This window comes from Anser cygnoides, chromosome 9 (genome assembly GCF_040182565.1).
Source record: "Anser cygnoides isolate HZ-2024a breed goose chromosome 9, Taihu_goose_T2T_genome, whole genome shotgun sequence".
In the NCBI taxonomy this organism is placed as follows: Eukaryota; Metazoa; Chordata; class Aves; order Anseriformes; family Anatidae; genus Anser; species Anser cygnoides.
The window spans coordinates 26,221,414-26,246,071 of NC_089881.1; the positions used below are offsets into that span (position 1 = coordinate 26,221,414).

Below are 24,658 nucleotides of genomic sequence, written 5' to 3' on the forward strand. Positions count from 1 at the left end.
TTGGGGTACTGTTCCATTGAAACAAAGCAGTGCGATTTCGTTATAGTGTCATTACGACATTCAGTAATTGCACAAGGAGAAAATTAAACGAGTGCTGCTTCTGAAGTAACTGACCTCTGTGCTGCCTTCTGTTCTCTTCAAACAGCAAAGCGATTGTCCTAAAGCCAGCATTTTAAACCCAGCTCCTTCCCAACAGTCGTTTCGCTTCTTCACTATATGGCATTCGTTGGCAAAAGCATTCTCACAAGACTCCACTTCTGTTACATGCTCACAATATCAAAACTCTGCCTATTTTAAAGATGAAAGTAGATTGATTAAGGTTTAAAGACTTAAGAAAAAAATATATAGTATATATGAAATTGTTTTTTAAGGAACTTCCTTTCCCTAGCTTCATTTTTGTGCTGCTTTTTATAACTCAAGTTCCGCTGCAGTTCCAGAAAATGGCAGACACATCCTTGGAAGCAATGCATGCAATATGGGGCTTTTATTGGTTTTTAAAAAATACAACAAAGCAAAAAACACACTAAAACATTTCTAGTGATATGTTTGAAAGGACTGGGGCAGCAGTCTGTTGGAAACAGGTAAAAGCACTGAACATCTACCAACCCCTTTCTGGCACCTTTGAAATCTCATTCATGTTGCCCCTCCTGGAAGAAACAGACTGAATTAATTACTGTTTTTTTAGTTACTTTGTGCAAGATTTGGTGCTTTTTGTATTTATATTGGCAAAAGAAAAAATAGGTAAAAGCTTCTTCTGTTTGGGGGAAAAAAAAAATGAAATCTTGGTAATCATAAAGAAACTGAAGAATTTGTAAAATTCTACCTGCCCTCTTCGCATACTGTCCTGGCACAGACTCGCACAAAGAGAAGTTAATAGATGAATATTACTGTTTTATCTCAGGCAAGGACGCAGTAGAATGGCTAACCAGTATCTTACCTGCAAAGTAGCAGAATCTGCATTTCTTATCAAAAAAGCACTAAGTTATTATTTCCCTTTCTTCATCTCTTTTTAAAATCTCTAATTATCACTGTTATGCCCAGAGTTTCATTAAGAGGGAGGGGGAAAAAAAAATTAAGTTATGAATCTGAGGTCTGAAAAGTGAAGGCTTAAACTTGAGAACGCTTCCATCTTTCAGAGGTGCATAAAGAATAATAACAATATAGAAAGACAAACTAAGAATATATAAAAGGAAATGGAAGGGAATAATTCACAAGATTTGGAAATTTATTTTAATTACAGAGACCGTACCTACAAGTGCAATTGACAGTGCATTCAGGGTAGATTCGAAATAAAAAGTCGGGCAGCCCGAGTTCTGACAGGCTCTCAGGTAGCTCAGGCTGTTGTTATGCAGAAAGCGGTGAATATTTCGTGTTGTTTATTTTGAGTGGTTTTACTCGGGAGTCAGATCTTCCCGGCCAATACAAAACAGAATCATCACCAAGTCACAAAACCAGTCCGTGTGATGATAAACGCTCGGGAGGAGCCGGCCCAGGTCCCGTTAACCCGAGGGCCCGTTGCTGCGGGCCGGCCGCAGGCCGCCAGCCCCGGTGCCCACCCTCACCTCCCGCGCGCCTGCTCCGTGAGAAAGCTGCGCGGGAGCGGTGGGCTTGCTCTTCGCGTTGACACAGCTTCAGAGTGCTTGCTAGGACTCAGGGCAGCTTTTGAACGTTAGATATAGTCAATAAACAGTTGTCAGATCATTCCCATGCAAAAAGAAAAGAAAAACAAAGAAAAAAAATCTAAAATGCTTCACATTCTGATTAAAATGATGAAAAGATGAAATGTGATCAAAATTTTTATGTCCTCTACCCCACGGACATCCAGACTCTGTGTGATCATCCTTGAAGGGGCTGAGAACGGTGCTTTTGTACAGCTGTTATCTTCTCTACTGAGCCCCTTCTGAAATACCACCAGACACGGATGCTTGCCTTGCTGTGCGTGGTGAAATTTCATTCATACCCTTCTGCAAACAACAACAAATTACCAGTGCATTTCCAGCCCACAAAATCACCTTAGCAACTCCTGCAAAACGTCTTTCAGAGGTAAGTCACATGGAGATTTGCAGAGCCTCCAAGAGAAAAATACCACCTCCGGTAAAAATAAAGTAAAATAACTTTATGCTTTGCTAGACAGAACATTGTAATCCCTAAAACACATGGATACATGTTCTGAGAAGCAACTCTTTTTATTATAAAGGAAACACTTTTTTAATGTAAGGGAAACACTTGTTTTCAGAGTAAAAATTCCATAGGAAGAGTTTTAGCGATAAAATTTTAAACTCAAACTACAGTTAATCAAGTTTTTAACTCTGAAAATCCTTTGTCCACTTGGCAGCTGCACTGCCAGAATATCAGCAGATATAATGCAACATGAAGCAACGAGGTTGGGTATGAAAGAGGCAGAGAATTTTTAGGATGTTCACAAAAGCATTTATATATTAATGCCTACCATGTCCTCTAAGCCAGGTCGAGTTTTAGCTCTTTGAACACAACTTCCTTAGCTCCTCTAAATGAAAAGGAGCAAGTCTGTAGGCCACGTCAAAAATGCTAAGGTCAGCTTTATAACAAAATAATTGATTTCCAGTTCTCTGAAAGCCTTGAATATTTTCTTAAATATGTACAACTTGTGAGATAAACTAGGGTTTAATCATCTCTGAAATGGAACTGCTGAAAGGTGCACTTACAGGAAGCTAAAGAGATGTGATAATTAAACATGAGACTGTGCTCCATGTGAAAATCACATTCATTTGCTGCAACATTACATACAAGATACTTTGAAAAGATGTTGTAGGCTAGTCCGATAGATGTTTCAATTACAGATCTAATTAAAAGACTGTTTCTGCAAAGTTCTGAGCAGTACTTTGAAGTCAGAAGGATGAAAGGGTGTTCAGTGTCTGCCAGCCCGAGGGCTCTGTCATAAAGCAGCAAAATGCCCAATTACTTATTGACCAAGGCTAGAGCCTACTGCAGGGGTTCCGCAGTTTTAATGGAAAGGTCCATTGCCCACTCTTCCTAGCTTATGCTCAGTCACGGAACACCACTTAATAGAAATTTTGAACCTGGATAAAAAAAGATGAGTTCAAGGATTGTTAAAACAGGCTTTAGGAAAACAAACAAACAAAACAAAAAGAAACTTAATCTACAAAAACCTGGAAAACTTTTCTACCAGCACAGACCAGAAGAGTCAAGCGAACATTTCCCCCAGCCTAAAAAACTGTGATTTTTTTTTTCAATATCTCAGAATTGAACAGGAATAAGCTACCCCTCTGAAATTTCTGTTTATTAACTGCTGAGAGCTTGTTTGAAGCACTGGTGTTCTGTGCACAAACCCCACGTCCCCCTGCGCAGACAGCGCTGTGCTGGCCGGGCCCAGCGTGCGGTTCATTCACTCCAGCACTGCTGAGCACGATCACTGGGTGGTTTCTGAACAGTGATGCAGACAGATCTCTCTTTGAATAAGAACACATTTCTTGTGAGTCAAGACTACCCAAGTGCTTAAATTCCCTCCCCCATCTTCTTTTTTCCTACATTCTGGAATGCAGAAATGCATCATAATTGCACTGGAAGCAGAAGAGGGAACGCAAACAGGAAGAGTTGGTCTCTCCTTCCTAATTCTCTTCCTTTGTTTGCTGATCATGATCCAGTGAGCGATTGTTGCCACAAAAGACTCGCTGTTACCAACATGCAGTTAAAGCCTTCACCAGAAAAATATTCAGATTGTATTCAGACATTAATGCTTAAGAAATAAAATCTTTGCTATGTACTCTTGAACCTATGCTTACCCATCTTGTAATTTTATTCCTTTGTGCATAAGATAGATAAGAATTTGGGAAGAGGGTAATTTTATTTTAGTCAATAAGTGATATTCGGTACAATAGTTGTATAAATATAATAGATCATAGTTCAGCACTGCTTTTGTTGTGGAAAGTCTGCTGCAAACATGAAAAATTAAGTGCTGCTTAAGGTCGTTGATGAAAAGCGCAGGTGTTACATTCATTGAATGTTGTTATATTAGTAGTGGTTTTCCATGCTTCTGAGCGACTGTTAAGAACTTTCACGTTCAGGTTTGGGCTGTAAGTGTTTCGAGAAACAATTCAAACATTACAGTACTGTAGTAATGCATAACCAAATAAAACCAACCAACCAACCAACCAAAAAACCCACTCCAGAACAAGAATTTATCTTCCTTCCCCTTCAACTTCGCATCTCAACTTTTTCTCCCCAATTTAATTTACCATATTTGTTGTTTTCCTTTTTTTCAGATACTCCTTCAGTATCTGAAAAAGTTAGTTATTACTTACTGAATAAATGGGTAGCTTTTTTTGTTTGTTTTTTTTTGTGGTGCAAAAACACTGAGTAAATTATATTGCGGAAGGGGAACACCTAAGTTGCAGTGGGGTTGAAAGTGCTGTTACCTCTGGAACTTGTTAGAGGTGTACAGAGTGCAAGTCTTCTGTGTCCCCCGTTTTCATTTGTGCAAATTTAAATAAAGAATTTTTAAAAATTTGTCAAGTAAAGTATAGTACTCTAAAAGAGAAGCAGTAAATATATGGTATGATACTGTAAACACGGTATAATTTCCAACAGAATTAGAATTATTTAGTTAGCTTTCAAGTTCTGCAAGGTTGTTTGTGTTATTACAGTACTCTTGTTTTTTTGGTACAGCAAGCCTGAGAAAATAAAGCAAGGACTCTGCATAGTAACAGGAGAGCAATAATAGAGCTCTGAGGACTTTTAGCTAGGAAACGGAATGCACATTTTTACAATGTCTCCTCTGTCTCTTTATCTGCTTGTTAAAGCTGTGAGCAAAATGCACAAAGATACACAACACAGTGTTAATTGCTGGTGATTAGCCTCTTTTCCAAAATGCTTATATTCACACTGTGGAAGTAGCATGCAGTTCTTCAAAAACGTTTTGTCGTAGATGGAAGCAAACAATTCAGAGTAAAGGATTTAAATGGACACAGCCTCCTCACTCCATTTATTTTGAAGTACTACAGCAAATAACTCAGAGTAGTTATTTTGATTAGGATTAGTGTTGCTCCCAGGCAATTATCTCTCTTTCAAGATACTCAGAATTGTTTTGACGCAGGGATCACACAGCAATTTTGTGGGGGTCTCCCAGCCAAGTAAGAACAACTCTCGTTTCCAGTAAGAGTTCTGATATTAAAATGAATGAATAAATAAATAAAATCTCCCAGAAAATCTCCCAGAGACACTCCCAACATTTTCTTTACCGCTCACTGCAATAGCCTAACTCCATGTATTGAATTGTAGCACATCCCAGCCCGCTAATGTCCAAGGCCAACAAAGCAGCAAACCAGCAGCAGGTGCACCGAAGCGCCGGAGCTGGGCGTTAGCACTGTGCTGCCGGGGCACCCCCCCGCTGGCTCCCTGCAGCCGTGACCGCCGGGGGCAGAGGCAGAGCCATGCAGGTACCTGCACCTGATCCACAATGTCCACATCTCTCATGTGCCCAGGAAGAGCCGACTCTTTCCTGGAGCTCCCATTCTCCAAAAGGAAGAACCGTTTCGGAACTGTTAGGAACCATGAGCCAGAAACCTTGGTCCTTTTACGTGACCAGCTCTGCAGGTGTTTGTTAAACACTTCTGCAAAAGGAACACAGCTGAAATCGCAGCAGCTGGAGAATCCTTCTGAACGACAAGCACACTGGGGCTGGCTGACAAACCCAGTGAGCAGACCCAGAACTCTTGCTGGACACGGAAGCAGGAGTCTGTCCTCAGGGCCACCCCTTTCTCCAGCAGTGTCTCGTAACTAAAGGCCCATTATCTAGCAAACAGCTACAGCCCTTCAGCTGCTCTCTGAGGTTCGTCACCGTGCTCCTGCTCCCGCTGCAGTTTAGCAATATGATTTAAGCTCACTTCAGGCACAATCATTTTAACAGGATAGATCAAACAGCACTTGGACGATTTTCTCTGCTGCAGGTTCAGCAAACAGTAATAGCAGCTAAATCATAGTGCTGTTTCAGACAGAGAAGCCTCTGGTAGAAGGGCTGAGAAGCAGCTGAAGATGAAAACACCTTCAGTTGCTCTGGATCTGGATCAGGATGCTCGCACAGCCACAGCTATCTCAAGATGTGATCTGGAAGAGCAGGCTGGGAGGTTGTGTTCCCACTCGCTCCCCTGGTCCAGGGATCACAACTCCTGTACTTTAGGGAAAGCTGGATGTAGGCTTCCATAGCGAGGTCCCCAGTTCTCGTATCATGAGACTCGTGGGGACTACTGCTGTAATTTGAACAAGACTTATGGAAGGAACCATGGACTATAACACAAGATATAAAATGTGTAGCTTACACAAAATAATTGCTGCATCATTCTCCTACAATTGACAGGAATTTAAATTACAAGAATTGAGGTCAATGAATAAAATATGAAGTTAGTCCAAGAGAACAGCAGTCACCCTGATAGTTATTTGGATACAAATCCCCATGCGTTTTAGGCTGCCACTGGAATACCAATTGCAGCCACTCTTTTTTTAGCTCACGGCACCGGGTGGCCGACCTGTGCCGCGTTACCCTGCCTGCCCACCCAGCCCGCCTCCCCACAACGGGATGCCCCTTGGTCACTCACCTCACCGCCAGCGTTCCCACCCTGCGTGGAACCTTCCAGAAGGGCGGCAGCGAGCGCCAATCTCCAGGTGTTGCAGGAAGCCCATCGTAACCTGCTCCCCTCACGTCCCGCGTGCCCCCAAGCACTGCGGCTCCTGGGTGCAGCGGGATGCCATGCAGCGATGGACCCGCCACTGACCGTAATTGTTTGAACTTTCTGATAATAAACATAAATAAACATGACAGCAATATAAACTTAAAATTTAAGCATCAGGGTTTTTAGTTGTTCTTCATTTTATGCTGATTAAAAAACAAAACAAAACGAAACACAAACAAACAAACCAGAACCAGGCTCCATTGACTCTGAAAGAACTCTGCCTAGGCTCGCCCGAAGGCAAGTGGAAGGACAGCTGATCATATATGCAGGGACTGCAACCTTGATATTGAAAAGAAACTTCAAAACATGCACTATGATAATTAATGCATGATTTATTCTATTTTTTTAGATGATTAACCAACACATTAGGGAATCTAATTTTTCCAGAACGTAGAATAGTTGTTTGCTTCTAGCCTAGTTTTCTGCAAAAACTGTTGGCAGTCTAGTGACCTAATGTGCTTTATGGATTTAAAAAATACCAGCAATTTAGAGTTGTCCCAGATGAATTCATAAACATTTGTACTTAAGCCCTCCACACAAACACTTATTTTATACTAACCACCGGAAATTTCTAGTAGCTACTTCCCCTTTCTGTCTACATTTTCCTACCTTTCTCAAAATGTACAACAAATGTTTGATGAAATAAAGGTAGTGATTTAGTTTGTGCTTTCCTTTTAGACTCCTATTACTTTAATTGAAACTCTGTTGGAAAGTACTCAGTGCTAAGCGTATGCTTTTGGTGGGTACTTTTTTGGTGTTCTTCTTCCCTCCCTACCCGAAGAACGCGTAGCACAGCTACAGACACCTCCTGCTCAGGGCCGGGTTCTTCAAAGGCGGTGGTTCTGTGCCTCCCACGTTTCTGCACTTCCTTGAATCAACTTCTCTTTGTTTTACTTCTCCCTGCTCAGATCCCTAAAGGATCCAGATTTATACCTTCTGTGATCTTCTTTTCTACTTCTGCCTTCAAACTATTCATTCCTGATCCAGCTGCAGCCCCAAATCCCATTGCTCCTCAGTCTGACCCTCAGCCCGCTGCTTTTGCCTTTGCTCATCCTTGCTGACCGCCGGTTCACACCCACTGTCCTTTCACTGCCCTGAGCTTGTCACCTCGGAACCAGCCCTGACTCGCCTTTCCCCATTTATTTGCACAACCAGGCATTAGATAACTCACACCCTTGTTCTTTAACATCATCTCTCAAAAATTTTTCCTCCTAAACTTTATTGGCAAATCATCCACACTGCGTTATTTTTTTTTTTGCCTTATTCCATGCAACTCTCTTCCTATGTGATTCTCGCCCGTACCTTTTCTTTCAGAGCATCCAAAGGCAGCTGCAAAATTGTTTTTGTTTTGTGCCCTTCTCTACTGTGGCTTCTCTACTTCCTCCAAAGAACTGTCAAGTTTCTGTTTGCTCCTTGTGCCTTATCTTTTATTTCCTGACTTGCAACGATCTGCAAAAAAAAGTAATAAAAAAGGGATTTAAATAATGCACACATTCATACAGACCCTCAAAATCCCTACTCTTCCCAAGCGTGCTCATAGGCAGGAACGACGACCACCCTCACGTGATGCCTATGGTCCTGTTCTGTGTGCTGCAACACAGGTGGGTGTGGGGAACGTATGGAAATATTTAGAGGCAAATAAAATGTCACAATAAGTCCTCTCAGTTTTATCATGAAAACAGAAAAAAAAAATCTCTTTTCTATAAAATAAATTGTTTACTTAATTTTTTTTATTTTTTTCATTATTAAATTCATCTCATTTTCTGAAAGAAAATATCAAAATATGTAATTGAACACCATTGAAATTAAATGTTAGTTTTTAAAAATATTTCCCAGCCAAACAATATAGTTAATTCAACTTAACCCAAACTCAACCTTTTTTATTGAGCAAGCTGTTCACATCAAAACAAAAAAAAAAAACTATCCAGAGACAGACTCTGCTAGGATGTTTTGTATGATTTTTGCCTTTAACGCATTCACATTAAAAGGGATGAGAGGCAGACACAGATGAAAATATTATGTATTCTCATCTTAAGGTATTTAAATTTCATTTGAAATGGGAAATCAACTGGAGGAAAAAGAGATATAATGTTTGGGTCTCTTTACTGCTGAGCTGTTTGTAGCAGCTATACTAACTATTAAATATTTGATCAAGGAAAATACGTATAGCAGATCCTGTTGTATTTCCCCAAGGAATTGTTGATTTTAAACTAATTCACAGTTCCTCTTCCACTTTTCATGCTGTTTAACGTATATTATTAGATCAGCTGCCTTCCTGTGTTTGTTTATTGGTCAGGGAAGGCGTTCGGTTATTGCACAACCTGTGCTCGAGGGCATCTTTAGGTGCTGGTGAAGCACAAACCAGCTGGAGGGCAGACTGCCTGCCCTGCAGGAAAGGGGACTGGCGTGCTGCAGCACCAGCTGACGCCACCTCTGACCACACTGCCTCTGCTGCTGTTGCTCAACCACACTGGAAGCTATGAAAGATGACAAAGAATGGAAAAGGAAGAATTAGCTGGAGCGACTGCTTGATATTCTTCAGAGGTAAAAGGCAAGGACGAGCAGGCTGACTCAGTACATCCACAGGTAAAATCTCAGACTATCACCTGACTGTCTCCATCAGCAATTTTAGTAGAACAAAGCTGTCTGGAGTAGGCTTTCATACATTGAAATCATTTTTAGTATTTTTTTTTTCCTTCATGTCAACCATATTTAGCCTTCCAAATACTCTGCATCAGTCCTCAAGTTCTATCTGCAGCCCTTTCTGAGCTGTTCAGAGAAGCAGGTCAGTCTGCCTCAGTTTAATGTAACACCTAAATAAACCCTATGCGTAAAACAAATGCCTTTCTTTTTTCTGTATTTGATTTAAACAGAATTTTAGTCTGCTACACATTCTTCCTGTAAGCCATCTTTATGTTTGCCCAGACCAGATGCATGAATAGTGTTTTGTGCTTTTCAGGCAGTTCTTCAAGGACAGCAATTTTTTTTTTCCTAACAATTTAATGTCACTGAGGTGTTAGCTATTGACTGGATGCTATTTCCTTTTTACAATTCTGACACATTTCTGCAGGCCAGAGAAGACTTATGTTAAGCTGCCCCTCTATAAAGCTCTGTGCAGCTCTCACTATTACCTTCAGAAACACAAAAGGTTCCCAACAATATTTTCTTACATCTCTACCCTGAAGCTGTTAAAACGGGCTTGTCTGACATTTTCTTTTTAACTTATACTCCCAGCAACAAGTAAATCATGCTTCAGAATACTAGAATTGAACACCAGAATTATAAATGTTTCCTCTTCTTAATTACGTGAGTCTCAAAGGGAAAAGTAAAATATTTTGACCCCCAAAGATTGACATAAAATATGTACGAAAGCCTGAAAGCAGCAGCCATCACAAGTCACATACGCGTTGGAAAGGAGTATTCAGTAATGTAACTAAACACAAACACCTCTCCCTCAACCTGGGTATCACCTAAGGGAAGGAAAATGCAACCAGGCGGGCCAGCCCCTCCAGCACGCCGCTGGGCTGGCTCTGCCGGTGCCCACAGGCAGGCAGGGGCTGCCAGGCGAGCTGCATCTGCCTGCCCAGGGTCTCGGTGAAGCACATGCTAAGCAAAGAGGTCTGACCCCAACGCATCCTTTTTTTTTTTTTCCTGTTCTTTAAGCCTCTGGTCAGCCATCCAAAACAAGAGCTGGGGCTACGGCAGTGTCCCGTGACAAAACCACAGCGAAGTTTGACAAGGACAAAGAACTGACGTGTTGCATGATGTGGAGTTTTTTGTTTGATTGTTTGTTGTATGACCGGTCACTCGCAACTTCTAAATGTTCACGCAGCATTTCAATGCATCCAAGTTTTGGTTCCAGACCGTCACCATCACAAAAAATCCTGGGAGATGCAATTCCTGCTTTTAGCCATCCTAATTTAGAGTCGTAGACAAGCTGAGGTTGAAAGGAACCTCTGCGTATCACCTGGGCCAACTTTCTGTCTTGTAGACCTGCATCTGAACTGAGCTCAGCAGAAGTCCACCTTCAGAGAAAGCACGGATTTGATATTCTTCTAAGCCAATGATCTTGAGCTACTAAGAATGATTTTTTTTTTTTGTCATGAAACAAATTGATTTGCAATTGATTCCCAGTGCTTTGTATATTGCTTTATCTGTGACTACTATGTTCCTGAGTTTCAATAAATTTCTGTATTTCTTAAACTAATCTTAGTCCTAAATAGTTTTGAATTTGACCATGAGTCAGAATTTCATGGTGAATTGCACACAAATCAACAATACATGTCATTACACAAATAGTTTAAGCCATAATGTCCCTCTTTTTGTCTGAAGAAGAAATCACAGTCATAAACCAGAGTTTAATTCAACATGGATTATTCTCAGTAATATTATAATTATTTACAATAATGTTCACAGTAAGCTTAATAGAATTTTCCTTTACATGTGAATGAACAGTCACTCCAGCAACAGGCACCACTTGTGTAAAACCTCTCTCTTGCACGTATATTTAAGGATTATTTATATTACCAAGTTAAAGAGCCATAACAAATTAGAATCTTTCTCAGTAGGATTTTAAGTGAACACCATTTAAATTAAATGACACTAGAAAAAGAAGTTCAGCACAGTTTTGTCCTAATTATACTTTGAAATTCTTCTGACAAGAAGAGACGTTCTAGCTTGATGAGAGTCAGTAATACAAACTTTCTCTTTGGAATGTTTCTTAGTAACCTATGAATAAAAAAAAAAAAATGTGCAACTATGGTTGTGAGACTTTAGAGGAAGTATAAGATATTTTCACATAAATCTCAAGCTGCTTAAAAAACAGTTTCAATGAAACAAACAAACAAAAAAAGACTTGGTTAGAGATAGCCTATTAGAAACACTGGGGTTTAGTATTTTTTTAATCCCAAACAGACAAAATCTCTATTTAGACATTCTTTAACAAAACTATATTTTAATTTGAAAAATGAGAAGTGCTAAAAATATTTTCAGTTTTAATATCATAAAAAAACTAAGAATTTTTCACAAACTGTTGTCTTTGACAAAGAATAGCCATCTATGCATGCATTATTCTCCATGGGATCCCTGTTATACCGAAGCAGGAATCTGAATAAAGGAAAATGTGCTTCATTATACATTGAGCCAGGATATTAGCAAGCTAATACAGCCTGCTGCCGTATATACTTTGTTTTTGCAGGAACTTCAGTTGTTTATTTTACGATATGATTAGCTTTTATTAAATTTAAAGTGAAAGATTTTTCCATAAAGCTGTAAGCATAATAAACCAACATCTCTGAGCTTTTTTTTGGCATTCATAGTGCATTTTGAAATAGTATTATTGTCTAGAGACTTTTATAACCTTTAAAACACTGTAGAAACAATCAAACATGTCTTTCTTAAAATAAAATATTTCTTGCTACATTCAGCTGCAAGACTGCTGAGGTCTCAATTTTCAAGACCATGAGTTTTGCTTTAAGCAATAATTAAAACCTAAACCAAAAATGAGAGAGCCTGTGCTTGCTGATTGCTGCTTTCTATCTCATTTGTTCCCCTTTTGTTTTTCCAATTGTTTAAGGTTATTTTACAGGAAACCAGAAGCAGTTGATCTGTAGCAGCACAGTATGGTCCACTCACGTCACTGAAATGGGGTCACGAAAACGCTCCTACAGGAGTGGCTGTACAAACGTGCCTACCCGTGGCCTCCCGAGCACTTCAGCCATGTCTACATATGGTAACACGCTACAAAAGCAAAATCTAAAAAGCTTTCTTTTAAATTAGACTCATACCTAACAGTAAGATTCTGTAAAATACTAGTAATGAAAAGGCTTATTGTTATGAAATAATAAGTAACTATAATTTGGTCCTGAAAGATGACTTCATGTTAAACTTCCTTCGAAAACGGTGGTGGTCTGCAGAAAGGTTTTATTTGAGCTTGAGATGGTGGTGCAAAACACAATTGCAGATTAAGAGAAAAAAATATTACAGAAGGAAAAAAAACCAACACAGTATTTTCCTCAGTAAACAAAACCCAAATATTTTGTAAAGTGTTTTGTCACGAAATACTTAACATTTAAAAATATTAATGTAGCCTGGATCAAAAGGTTGTTCCCTCCTTCCTTCAAACTAAGCATAAGAAAGTTAAAGTCCTGGCTCTACAGAAATCAGCAGGAACAATTTTGTTACTACTGATTTCATAGCTACTAGGATTTTATAGTAAACAGCCTAACACATAGGCCTCTGCCACCAAAATCAGGAAAGCAAAAAAGCCAAAAAACCCACCCTGCAGCCCTTCCCCCCTGCCTAGCTCCCAGCAGCTCAGCTGGGACAGCGCTGCTCCTGTGACACCACACAAAGCTGCCAGTTTTTCTCCCCCGAAATTCCCATTCACCTGTTTAGGCAACTTCTGATGAAAACCTTTGTGGTTTAGTCCTCCCTCCACGCAACGCCACGGCAGAGCTCGCGGGAGGGCGGCAGCAGAACGCAGCCCCCCAGCGCCCCGCAGCGCGTCCACGCGTCTCGACCCGCTGCGAGCGCTGCTGGGGACAGCCGGTGCCCGTGGATCCCACCGGGGTCTGTTTAAAGAGATGCACGGCAAGTTGTTGCAAAGGTGGTTTGTTTCAAGCATGTGCGGAAAGCAGGCTGAAAATGCTAGCCTACATTCTGTAGACTTGAGAAAATGGGTTACGTAGGATTTAAATGCATTTTCAATGAAATACATTTTTAATGAAAAAAAAAAAAAGATGCTTTATGAGCACATATTTAGCTTACCTTATTTAACTTACACTGCATGCAATTTTAAAAAGCACTCCAACCCAAGCACTCTGGAAACACCTCTTCTTGTCAAGTCGTAGCTCAAGAATATATTGTCAGAAATTCATGAGGTTATTTCTTTATGAATCTCGCAGGGAGAAGATGAGAACCAGGCCCTGAGCTGCCCTCGCTGCTTCCTCATTTCCTGCTCGTGTGCTAGAGCGCAGGCAGGTCCCTTCACCCGTGACTAAGGGGGCCTTCACGGGACGTGGCATTCCCAGTGCCTTCGGGATCTTAACAGCACGCCTCCTGTTTTCTAACATATTGTATGCCATTATCCCTTCTCATAATAAGAGGCTTTGGATTTACCTACTGACACATAAAATTGCAGGCATTTGATACAACCTACATCAAGCACTAAGCACCACCGAACGTTCTTACTTGCTGTTGAGACAGAGGCTTGTTGAGATCTAAACGGGGTTTCTTTGTAACCAGGCTCAGCAGGACATCACCGCGGCGCTGGCACACTACCTTAACAGTGATTTAAAATAGGAAGTCATAGACTGAGATTCCTTGTGGTCCAGCAGGGACTGGAAACATATTTACGAAGCACAGTCTAGTATGGCAGTGGGATAAAATGTTTATTTAAAGGATTTCTTTGTCTGGGGTGCAGAAACTGAGTATCTCAAAATATGTGGTTCTGTCTTGGCTTTTCAAACTATGGATCAAAAAGTTACGTGCAGAACAAGTGGCAGATAATCTGGTGTTGAATTCAGGAGCAGCTTAAGAAAAATGCTGTTTTTGATCAAGGCACAAGAATCAGCTTCCCAGGTCTGATAAACAGACCCTAAGGACTGACTACCCTACGTAGCATTAGGCATTTGGTATTTTTTAACATCTTGTCAGTTTAGGTCCTGAGCTGATACACTGCCTAACGATACGAAATTAAACTTTGTGTATTTAAAAGAGTATTTTTTATTTTTCATTAATGTGACTACCAGCCATCTAGAAATCTCCTCGGGGGAAGTCTATAAGAAGAAAATTAAGGTATTAAAACTGCCAAAACCTAGACATTGTCAAAGTAACGTAATGAGGTGTATTCCACAGATCCATATGGTGGAAAACATTAATCCTCTACTGTCATTCCTTTAAAAAGGATCATTTTTTCTCCATGAAGCCTGACGCGTCACACTTACAGCCTCTAAGTTCCTTTGCCAGATCCCTGTCCTGCGGTACAGGCACGGTGTGGATATTCCTCCCCGTGCTCCAGAGCTCACAGACCTTGGATGGAAGTCCTCAGCCTCGTGGCGTGGTGTCCAACACCCCAGAATGATAAAACGCCGTAAGGGACGCTATCGCAAGGTGAGGTAATGTGTTTACCGCTCCCGGAAGGAAGGCATTCCTGTTTGGGTCTGAAGTGTAGTGGAAACACCACCATTTGTGCATGGAAAAATTATCCAGGGCAAGCGCCGCAGGCAGAGCTGGCGGGAGGCAGACCCGCACGCGCCGGGGTCCAGCCCCTGCCCGCTGGAGCAGCGGCCCCTGCACCACCCCGCGGGACTTCTGCTGCAGCAACGGCCAGAGGAACCAGCCAGAACCCGCGCTTACGGAGAAACTCTTGACCACAACAGAGGGAGGCCGGCGAGTGGATTTGCTTGCGACTGCCTTGCTTGGTGGGTTGCTCAGCGGCAATTTATAGCATCTGTGGTCTGCCGGAGCTCGTAGCTTGCAGAGCGTGCTTGGGGCTAGGCTGTGAGTAAGGCAGAGGGTGTGGGGGAGGCTTCCTGCCTTTGAACGCAGCTGATGGACTGCGGAGCCAAAAGGGTGGGGAGGGCTGAGCTAGGCACAAGTCCAGGAACTGGAGAAGTTGGAGAAAGCATTGGTGGTAAACAGAAGAGTTGGTTGTACGTTTATCCTTCTTTCTTTTCAGTAGAAAAATAGGAGACAATGGGGAGAAACCACGATTATTTACTGAGGTGGTCGTGGAATACGGCTCTGTCAATGGCGGAGAAAACATCAGCTGGATGCAGAAGCTGTGGGACGTGTTAGCCATGAAAGGATACCTAGTAGAAGTTATTTACATGTGAAATGAGCTTAGACAGATCTCACAAAGGAAATATCAGAGGATTAAAATGTGTCTAGAAAATAAATGACAGAAGAGTTAAGACGGGACAGAGGAGGGGATGAAGATGCTGCACAAAATCCTCAGGAACTGCAGGTGCGTCTTAAGAAGAGATGTCATCTACAAAAACATAGCCACAAGGAAAAAGTAGCATTAATTCTGACCGTGAGCAGATTGCGTATTAAAATTAAAAGTTAAGATAAAACAAATAAGCAAACTTATAATAAGCAAATGTCTGTAATTACATACTTCATAAGGTAAATTTTTTAAGAATTGAAAGGGAGTAGTGAGTGAACTCAGCAGGTAAGGGAGCCGCATGTGGAAGAAATGCCACATTTATTATATTCTAGTCTAAGTTTCAAAAAAATATTTCAAAATTTTCTTCCCCAAAAGTGAGGAGAAAGCTGCTGAGGAGAGCTCCAGAGCCTGGCTGACCAGCACGGAGATGGATGCTTAGGAGAAAGGAAAGAGCTATGCAGAAAGCTACGAGTGTGGTTCCAGAGGCACGGGTGTTCGCTAAGAAAACGTTTGTCACCAGGCTCTGTCCATTTTCTAAACCGTCTTAGTCCAGCACCAGTGCTGATGAGCTGTAGCTGTGGTGTGTTCTTATATGCACTGCCTGGGAATTTCCAAATGGGCCATCCACGTGGTAACACACAGACAAGAAATCTGTTTTCTCAGAGATGCTGGGAGACACTAGGATAGACTAAGACTTTTCAGAAAAGTTATATTCTGTCTAGAAAAGTTAGTTTTCTGTCTAGCTTAAAAACAAGCTGTACAATACAGTGTGCACCATGTGTATTACAACACACATTATACCAACGTGTGTCCTACCACACTGAAACATCAAGCTGCCATTGTTTTCAGTAGCTTGCATAAGATTACCATCTTTGTGCCTATAAACAATGCACAACTAATGGGCAAAATACATTTTTACTGTAAAAACAGTGAAGATCTGGCTGCTTACTTTACATCCTGTAATTTATTTAAATGCTGGAATGAGAGCTTTCAATGAAATATTCTTTACATGAACCTGGGAAATATCAGTCTTTCAAGTATGTTTTCTTCTACAAAATTCATTAGCACGGAGCTGGGGCCCAATCCTGCTGCAGTCAGTGACAAATTTTCCATTTGGATCTTAGTATCACATTAGAATACTTTGGGTGCAATCATTTTATTTCCACTGGCAGACACATGTCTGTTTTATATAACATTAAAAATAAAGCTGCCAGAAAGCATACTGATTAGAAAAGGCAAAAATAAACAGCAGCCATTATCCAAAATAAGGCCACAAAACCAAAAACTCGTGCCTCTCTCTTCCCTGCTGCTGCCAGACTGCCAGCAACTTCCAAAGGCAAATGTGGGCACTGCGATCTCGCTCTTCTGTTCTCAGAGCAACTAATGCATCTAAAGGTAAACCATGGCTAAATACACTGTTCAGCACAAAGCGCTTTGTTAAAACCAAGTGAAATTTCCTTGTGGTGTTATGATCTCCACAGCTACAAACAAGGAGATGGCGGTTTGTTTGAGAAGCAGATGATACAAGTGAAAAGGAAGAAATCAACATTTCTCCCCCCGTCCCTCATTTGTTGGTCTCTAGCATACCTATACCTAAAGGAGGATCAGAGCAACAAAATGCAACAGAAATATTCTGTTGTTTTACTTGTCTTTCTAGAATCGCACAGCAAAAACAGAATTATCTGCCTTGGTGTGATAAGATCCATAAATATAATTATCACTTGTTGTTAGCTCTTCCAGGACTTCTTCAGCGTTGTCTAGTTTATGAGATTCCTGATTAACATGACTGGAAAAAAATTTTTTTTCAAAGGACAGAGCTTTCCCCAATTCTGATTCTGTTAAGTTTGATGAGGAGAATTTTGAAAATCCTGCATCCAGCATAGAAGCACACCTGTGCTTCCTGAGAGTACACCAGAGGTGCTTTGCTCACCGTAATTTCCTACAGAACATTGGCAGTGTAACTGTGAAAAGAACAAGCAGAGATTTTTAAAAGGGGGGCGGAGGGAGGGGAATCCCTGCAGATATTGAAATTGCAATATGTGGACAACCTCATATTAAAACCAAAAACTGAATATCAACCAAGTCACGTTTTTTGATTAAGTATGGTTGGAGATATACAGCCTTATTCTGGCTTGATAGCTAATTACATTCTCCAAACAGTCTAATAAAACAAAGCATGCAGCCAAATGGGGTCTCTAATTAGCGAGCAGTCATTGGCTTCCTATACTCCCTTGAACAAAAACAAAAAAGAAAATCCAGCAATGCTGCCCTGCAATACTAGTACAAAGAGGAAAATTGTATTGAATTGTAAAGCTATTTTACCTGTTTTTCTATGATTTAAATTTAAAAAAAAAAAAAAAGAAGAAAAATAGAGGAACACACATGTCCTTTCTATCTCCAGAGAGCAGCTGGCATCCTAGCACTTCAGGTGCCATATTGCATGATGTGAAATGACATGAAACCAATTTATGTCACCCAAATGACTTGCCATTGACAGTACGTATCGGAAAGCACGTATTTATAGCTGGGACAAGTACATTCAGATTAATTAGCAGCTTTCTCCCCAAATGAAAAAGCAGCAGCATTTCAGACAGTCCATGTTATTTGAGAACTTCCAGGAAGACTGAATTTAACAGCACTGTGAGAACAAAAGATCCACTTAAAAGAAGAAGGTATTGAGAGGACCTATATAAGGAATTAAAATTTTTAGAGCAGGTTTAGAAGTTACAAAAAGGAATCTCTCACTTTCTCAGATATACTGAGAAATGATCTAACTCACCCATTTCGTAGCAAACATTTTATGTATTGTTAAAGATGAAGTTTTTGAGAAAATAAAGAAAGAAATAGTTCAGACAATGGACCTGTGCTATAACAAAAATGTGTATTATTGTTGGTTGTGTTATTTCTGTAAGTATTTCTTTGTTTTAGCCTTTTAACTTACAGTTCCCACCCTTCTTGGTTCAGCTAATGATGTCACGATGAACAATTCTGATCTATTTATTAATTCTGAATCAACAAACTGTAGTCAAACTGATATGAAAGACCCCATGAACAATCTTATACATAAGTATACCTTTCATAGGCATGTCTTTAGCTTGTGAAAGAAGCTGACACATGAAGCTCAGGGGGGAGTTCTGCAACCAAAATGAAGCATGAGTCCAATTTTAAGGAATACGAGGTGACAGATGGTATGCTTCCTATTCTAACTTTACTTCTAATTTGTTGGAAATTATGAAAAAATAAAAGAGGTGCCATGAGCCAAGCAAACCAGATTTAAAAAAAAAGAAAAAATTTTTAAATTAGATGTGTCAAAATGCATTTGTTCTTTTTTAAAAGCTGCAGACTGTTTCTTCTCCCTAAATCAGCTTTGAGAAATAATTGTAAATTTAACAAGTGTCTCAGTGTCAGCAGATACACTTTTTCTTTTTCTTCTCCCATCAATCTTCCTCCACAAAATTATTTCCATAAGCATCAGCCCGTCTCTGTGATGAGTTAGCAGTATGGGAGCTCTCCTTCTTCCCAGCGCCGTCCCGTGAAAGCAGCAGCAGCAAGAAGCGGGGCGCTCTGCCCGCAGGCGCTTGCCACCCAGGGCATTTGGGCAAAAAGATGATGAGTATTAAAGAAGCACAAGAATTTGGCCACTAAAAAAGAGAGGACCGTGATGGTTCCTGTACACTGCAAACAGTTTAAACAATGCTATTCTTTTCTTCTAAAGGACAGGCTCCAGCAGAAGCGGAGCATCCCGCGTGCCCATCCCGTGGCCGATAGCGCTCGGGCCAGAGCGGGCTGCGTGGCGAGCTGGGCACCTGCCTGCAGGGAAAGTGCCCATTCACCAGGGCTGGCAGAAAGCACCATTTGTACGCTGAAATTTATACCTAGGGTGAACTATTCGCAGATATATCCAGCCTGCAAATCGCTCGCTCTAGGCCACTCACGGAGATGCACAGCTCACGCAGCACCTTTGAGCAGTTCAACTGCAACAAAACAATACAGCAATTTAGGTTTCTTTTGGGACTGAGGACTACCTCCCTGTCTGATTATCAGACTTCTAGCTATACAGAATGGGTTGAAAGAACAGGTCTTGGTTCTAAATGAGGAGGAGTCCATTCCAAAACAGTCTTATTCCAAGGCACAGCACTGCGGAGGCTGGAGCTGAGCAGCTGGCGGTGCGGGACTCGCGTATTTTCAGAGCTGTAACCTAAATTACGTCTCCAAACTACCCTGTTCATTATTGCCTTTCTGTGCTCGTTACTTGCATTGCTTGATAATTACAGGTCATGTATCATTACCAGAATTCATCAGCAGCGATCTGCTACTGCCTGTATCGGGGCCTATAGCTACAGCGTCTATTAACCCTTCCATCCCTGCTGCCGGCTTGGTGGACTGCCAGCCATTACTCATCGTCAGGCAATACACATAAAAACTGAATTGTCCATTTTGCTTATTTGCCTCCTCACCAGCTGTATTAAAGCAGTTTATAGAATATTTTTTAAAAAAGAGACGAAATATTATGTATTCTGCTATTTAACACACAATGCCTGTTCTTATTTTTGAATGAAGATGATCATGATCCTTATTCTTTGAAAACTCCTCCAAGAAATAAATGTTAAGAAGTCTTTCTAATTATCTTTTTTCTCTGATTCTGTTTCATCAGAAGAAAAAGATTTCCTTCAGAGAAAAGACTCTTTGTTGCAAGTTTTTTTTTTTTTAACTATACATTTGTTGTAATATACGTGAACAAAAACAATTTGAAAATCATGAAGAATTCCAGCACCCATCCACTAACTGCAGTTCTCTCTGAACTCACACTCACCAGAGAACAGGTACGTAGGTTAACGAACATAGCAGCAGTTACCTGTTATCATTACATGTACAACAGGTTTTTGCACAGGAACTGTATTAAAAAAATAATTTCAGCTTTTGAGATGAATTCTTTCACCTCTACATGAATATTTCATAGTATTTAACCAAAGCCCCAAAAGAAAAGAAATGAAAACGGATAGACAAGATCCATTTCTTGTGCAATTAGGCTGGAACTTATGGTGCTAGAAAGAATGATCTAATATTTTTAACTAGAGAGTATTGAGTTTGTGTCAACAGTTCTCCATCTCGAATCATTACACCCATGAAATAAAGTTGCATACACATCTAAAGTTCAAATATTACTCATCTGGTAAAAATAATAAATTTAATTGGAAGTGAGTTAAAATCAATAGGTTTAAGACTGAAAAGTATGTAAAACAAATTAAACACCATGACAATCTGACCAACTTCTAATTGGGATTCTGTGGTTCAACAGCTTCACAGCTTACATTGTGAAGAAGCTGATCAGTGTAGATCAATCTTTGTGTCGGGCTTCTCACTCACATCACTGTAACTGGAATGTACAAGGGCTGGAAAGGAGAGGGGCTATCGGAGAACAGGGAGAGACAATTTCTGGATGTATTTAAATACAAAAATTCTTTCTACTGTTCATGCCCAGTGAAAAACAGAAATGATGGAAGTCAGAAAAACTATCTGTATCAACAGAGGCAGGTTCTTCTCCTTTCTGCAGAAAATCTAGTGACCCAAAGAACACATTCACACAATTCCCAGGGCTGGGACTGTCCATCCAGCTAGAGACAACGTGCACACTCTTTTGGATAAAAAGATTTTTCACTCACCATGGAGAGAACTGTAGGTCATGTTACAGTGAGAATGAGGCAATAGAGTGGTTTGGGCAATACAACATGTGTTTTCTATTTGTTTCATTTCAGGGATTTGTGAGATATCTTTGCATAAGATATACAAATCACTGTGTAAAACACAGACCTTTAAGATTTTCTTTATTAGTTTATTTTAAGAGAATGTATTTAAAATGCTGTTACCAATAGTGATATAAAGATTTCAGCTTTAAGACAGCTGTTCTGAGATGGAACTGGAAGCAATGCAGCCCTTCACTTGCATGGAAATACCATAAATGGTTCTTTTCTTAAGCAAGAAGGCACTAATGAGAAAAAGACAAAGTATTAAATGTTGTTTAACGTCACATAAAGTTCCTTATCCAAGGAATTCTGTGGGGTTCCATGGTGGCACACCCCACAGATTTCCCAGAAATTTTCAGGCCAGTACCATCCATTTAAAAGTTACCAAGCCTAGGAAAAAAGAAGTTGTTCGCAGCAGTACTTACTGAGGTGCTGGCTGGCGCGTTCCTGGATCATCAAAATGCTCAGCTGTAGTGTTGGTTTCCTTCCACCCCCGGCGAGCTCATGGAAAGTTAAGCAATAACGTCAGGAGGAACAAAGCTTCATTAGCACAGAAATATTTAAAAGCCAAGCGTAAGACGGGCCCTAAGACAGACACAGCCTGCTCACCTGGGACTGCAGATAAAGATGTGTCCCAGCCCAACAGCCCGCTGAGCAGTGGACAAGTACTTCAAGCTTTGTAAGAATGTGTGTATAAAAGTTTTGGCATTGTTTGCATGGTGATGTATACTTCTAAGAGCCAGGAACATAACCATAAATCCTTTGTCTCATTTTCAGTAACAGGCTTTCAAACTCTTCACTCAGGATGAAAAAAATAATAATACAAATACGTCACCTCCAGCCTAAATATGGAGAGAAGCCTGTTGGAGAAATTTGCACTCTGTTGTTATATTTGGAGAGTACTTTTGCATTAGATGACAGCGGGGCCCGGAAAATAATTGCCCAGTCCTGGTTCGTTGATATTTGATCATTTTCTGCTTGGAAAGACGAGCAAAAAAATGCTCCCTCCCGACATTCAATTAAGAGAGCTATTTGGTGTCAAAGAGCTGAGGGAATTTACTGGGACCAGTTATTGCTTCTTTATGCATAATTCTGAATTTGCTGCTCTAATGAGCCTTTCTCTATTTCCTTGGTGATTGTCACTCATCTTGGTGAAAATGACTTGGCCTGACAAATCCTGTTAAGCCTCAGAAATTAAATGAGATCTGAAAATGCTTGAGTACACATCCATAGCTTCACATACTGTTCTGATCAGCACTGTTAGTTAAGCAAACTTGGAGGAAAGCCAATAAACCTAGAGCTATCAAACAGGATCGCCAGAAGCAATTAACTGGGGCTGAGAATAACTGGTGCTCCCCACTCCTTAGGATCAAGCCCAAAAGAGAGAGAATAGAAACAATTAGCAAAGATCTGAGATAATTACTTGGATCCATCCAGGTCTGTTCGGCGTGGAATATACAGTTTCCCCCACAATGCCAGAGCGCAAGAAGCTGCAGGAAGAAGCCAAGTTACCCTCCAGCGGTACAGGCAGCGACAAACAGGCTGCTTAGGTTCCTTAGCTCTACCCTACCAAATCCTTTTCAACAGAGGCTGGCAGCAGAATTGCTGTTCCATCTTCCACTAACCAGCTGCAAGAAGAAAAGAAAAAAAGTAGTATTTAGGAAAAAAAAATGGACTGGGTGGACTGTGGGACTGTCCTGACTGTGACAAATAAGGCAGGAAAAGTTGGAGTTGGGGGGACGTTTGGACAAGCCTTTGGATTCCAGACCTTCTTTCAGACCCCCCCCCCCCCCAAATGAAACCATGCTTCCACATATTTAAATCAAAAGATCTCTTACTAGTAGACAAAAAGTTGTAAAGACATCCATGAACGTACCTAGAGGAAAAAAATGTGATTTTTTTTGAGTGCTTTTAGGGGATTTTGTATTCCATACTGAAGAGTTCATACTGAACTGTACATTTACAGAAACATAATATATAATTGTTTGAATAATGACTGCATTTTTCCACATCACTCCTACAAGAAAAGAAAAAGAGAACACATGACGAGGCTGCTTCTTCAGCTGCTGACGGTAGTAATCAGATGATCTTACACGGTTCATTCATTGCTCAAGTACCAGTTGCACAACACTAAGCACAGCCTTAACATTAAGTTTTGCTTGTGGATGGCCCGCTTTCTGACTTGTATGAGCATATGTCCTTCCCCAGAACTTGATTTCAGCCCGAGGTAAGCTGTCAGATGACAGAGGACCAGTTTTATGAGGTTCACAAGAGCAGCACTATGTGACCACGTCTGACAACAGCCAGATTGTATCAGGCAAACTAAAAAAGGCACACAAAGCTAACAGAATTCCCCTTTGTCTGCACAAACGCAATCTAGCTTAGACAAACAGAAATGGAAATATTCCCAAACCAGCCTTGCTCCCTTCCCCTCCAAAAGATAACTCCCCAAGAACAATATGGTTTAACAACAGCAATCCTGTTTGCTACCAGAACAACCCACTTCACATAAACAACACACTTACTTTGACAGCATATGCTATACATTCAGTGCACTTTTATATATTTGTGTATTTCTTATGTTATTTCTTTATCTTACTCAAGATGTCTGGATCCAGCCACAGCGACCTGTTCAGCAAACACCTTGGTGACCTAGCAGACACCAAGCAACTCAGGCAGATACCCCGCAAAAATCCTTCCTGCAGCCATGCATATTTAGAAAAGAAAAAAAAAAGGGATTAAAAAGCTTACAAGGGTTGTGAATGCAGCTGCTGACAGGAGACACAGATGTTGCAGCAGCAAGGCAATGGCTTTCAAGGAGCCAGTATCTCAGCTGTTTTCTCGAGGAGGAGGAAGTCAAGGTGCGAATGCAGACCTCATTTTCCCGGCTGCTGTGCATGCACTCGGTAACTGCACAAGCTCTGAGCACTGCGGGAAGCTGAACAGCTGAGAGCAGCCACCAGCAAGGTCTCTAGCACAGCACGACCGGCACAGACACTGGTGCAATGGGTGCCCACCCTCAGCTGCCGCCTGCCGTGCCGCTGCCTGCCTTCCCAGCCACAGGCTGCAGGCCCACGGCCACGTCTCTGCGGCACAGCCCTGTGGGCCACGGCTGGCACGTCGGGCAGCCGGCTGGCACGTCGGGCAGCCGGCTGGCTTCAGCTGCGTTTCAGCGAGACCCTGCTGCCTGTCTGTGGGCAGTAACAGCGTGAGGACGGCCTTCGGCACGGGGCACGCACAGCCCGCTTCTCAGTGCTTGTGTGCCTTTGTGCTTCGTCCCGCACAGCGCTCATCGCACG

The 24,658-nt window shown here is 41.2% G+C and overlaps 1 long non-coding RNA gene across 9 annotated transcripts in view; it reads right to left on the reverse strand.

Annotated features, from left to right (window-relative positions):
* The window catches only part of LOC136791428 (uncharacterized), a 32,003-nt gene extending 7,556 nt beyond the window's left edge, over positions 1–24,447 (reverse strand). Inside the window, exons 1-8 of one of the 9 annotated variants that reach the window (XR_010833464.1) lie at positions 23,236–24,445; positions 22,930–22,987; positions 22,783–22,849; positions 21,785–21,860; positions 13,114–13,297; positions 8,028–8,174; positions 6,591–6,785; positions 115–288 (exon numbers count right to left, since the gene is read on the reverse strand). This is a non-coding gene — a long non-coding RNA (uncharacterized lncRNA). Of the gene's footprint in view, positions 1–114; positions 289–6,590; positions 6,786–8,027; positions 8,175–13,113; positions 13,298–21,784; positions 23,216–23,235 lie in introns of those variants that run through there. The other 8 variants (XR_010833460.1, XR_010833458.1, XR_010833462.1 and 5 more) reach the window with 8 other exon arrangements.
* Between the last annotated feature and the right edge of the window lie 211 nt (positions 24,448–24,658).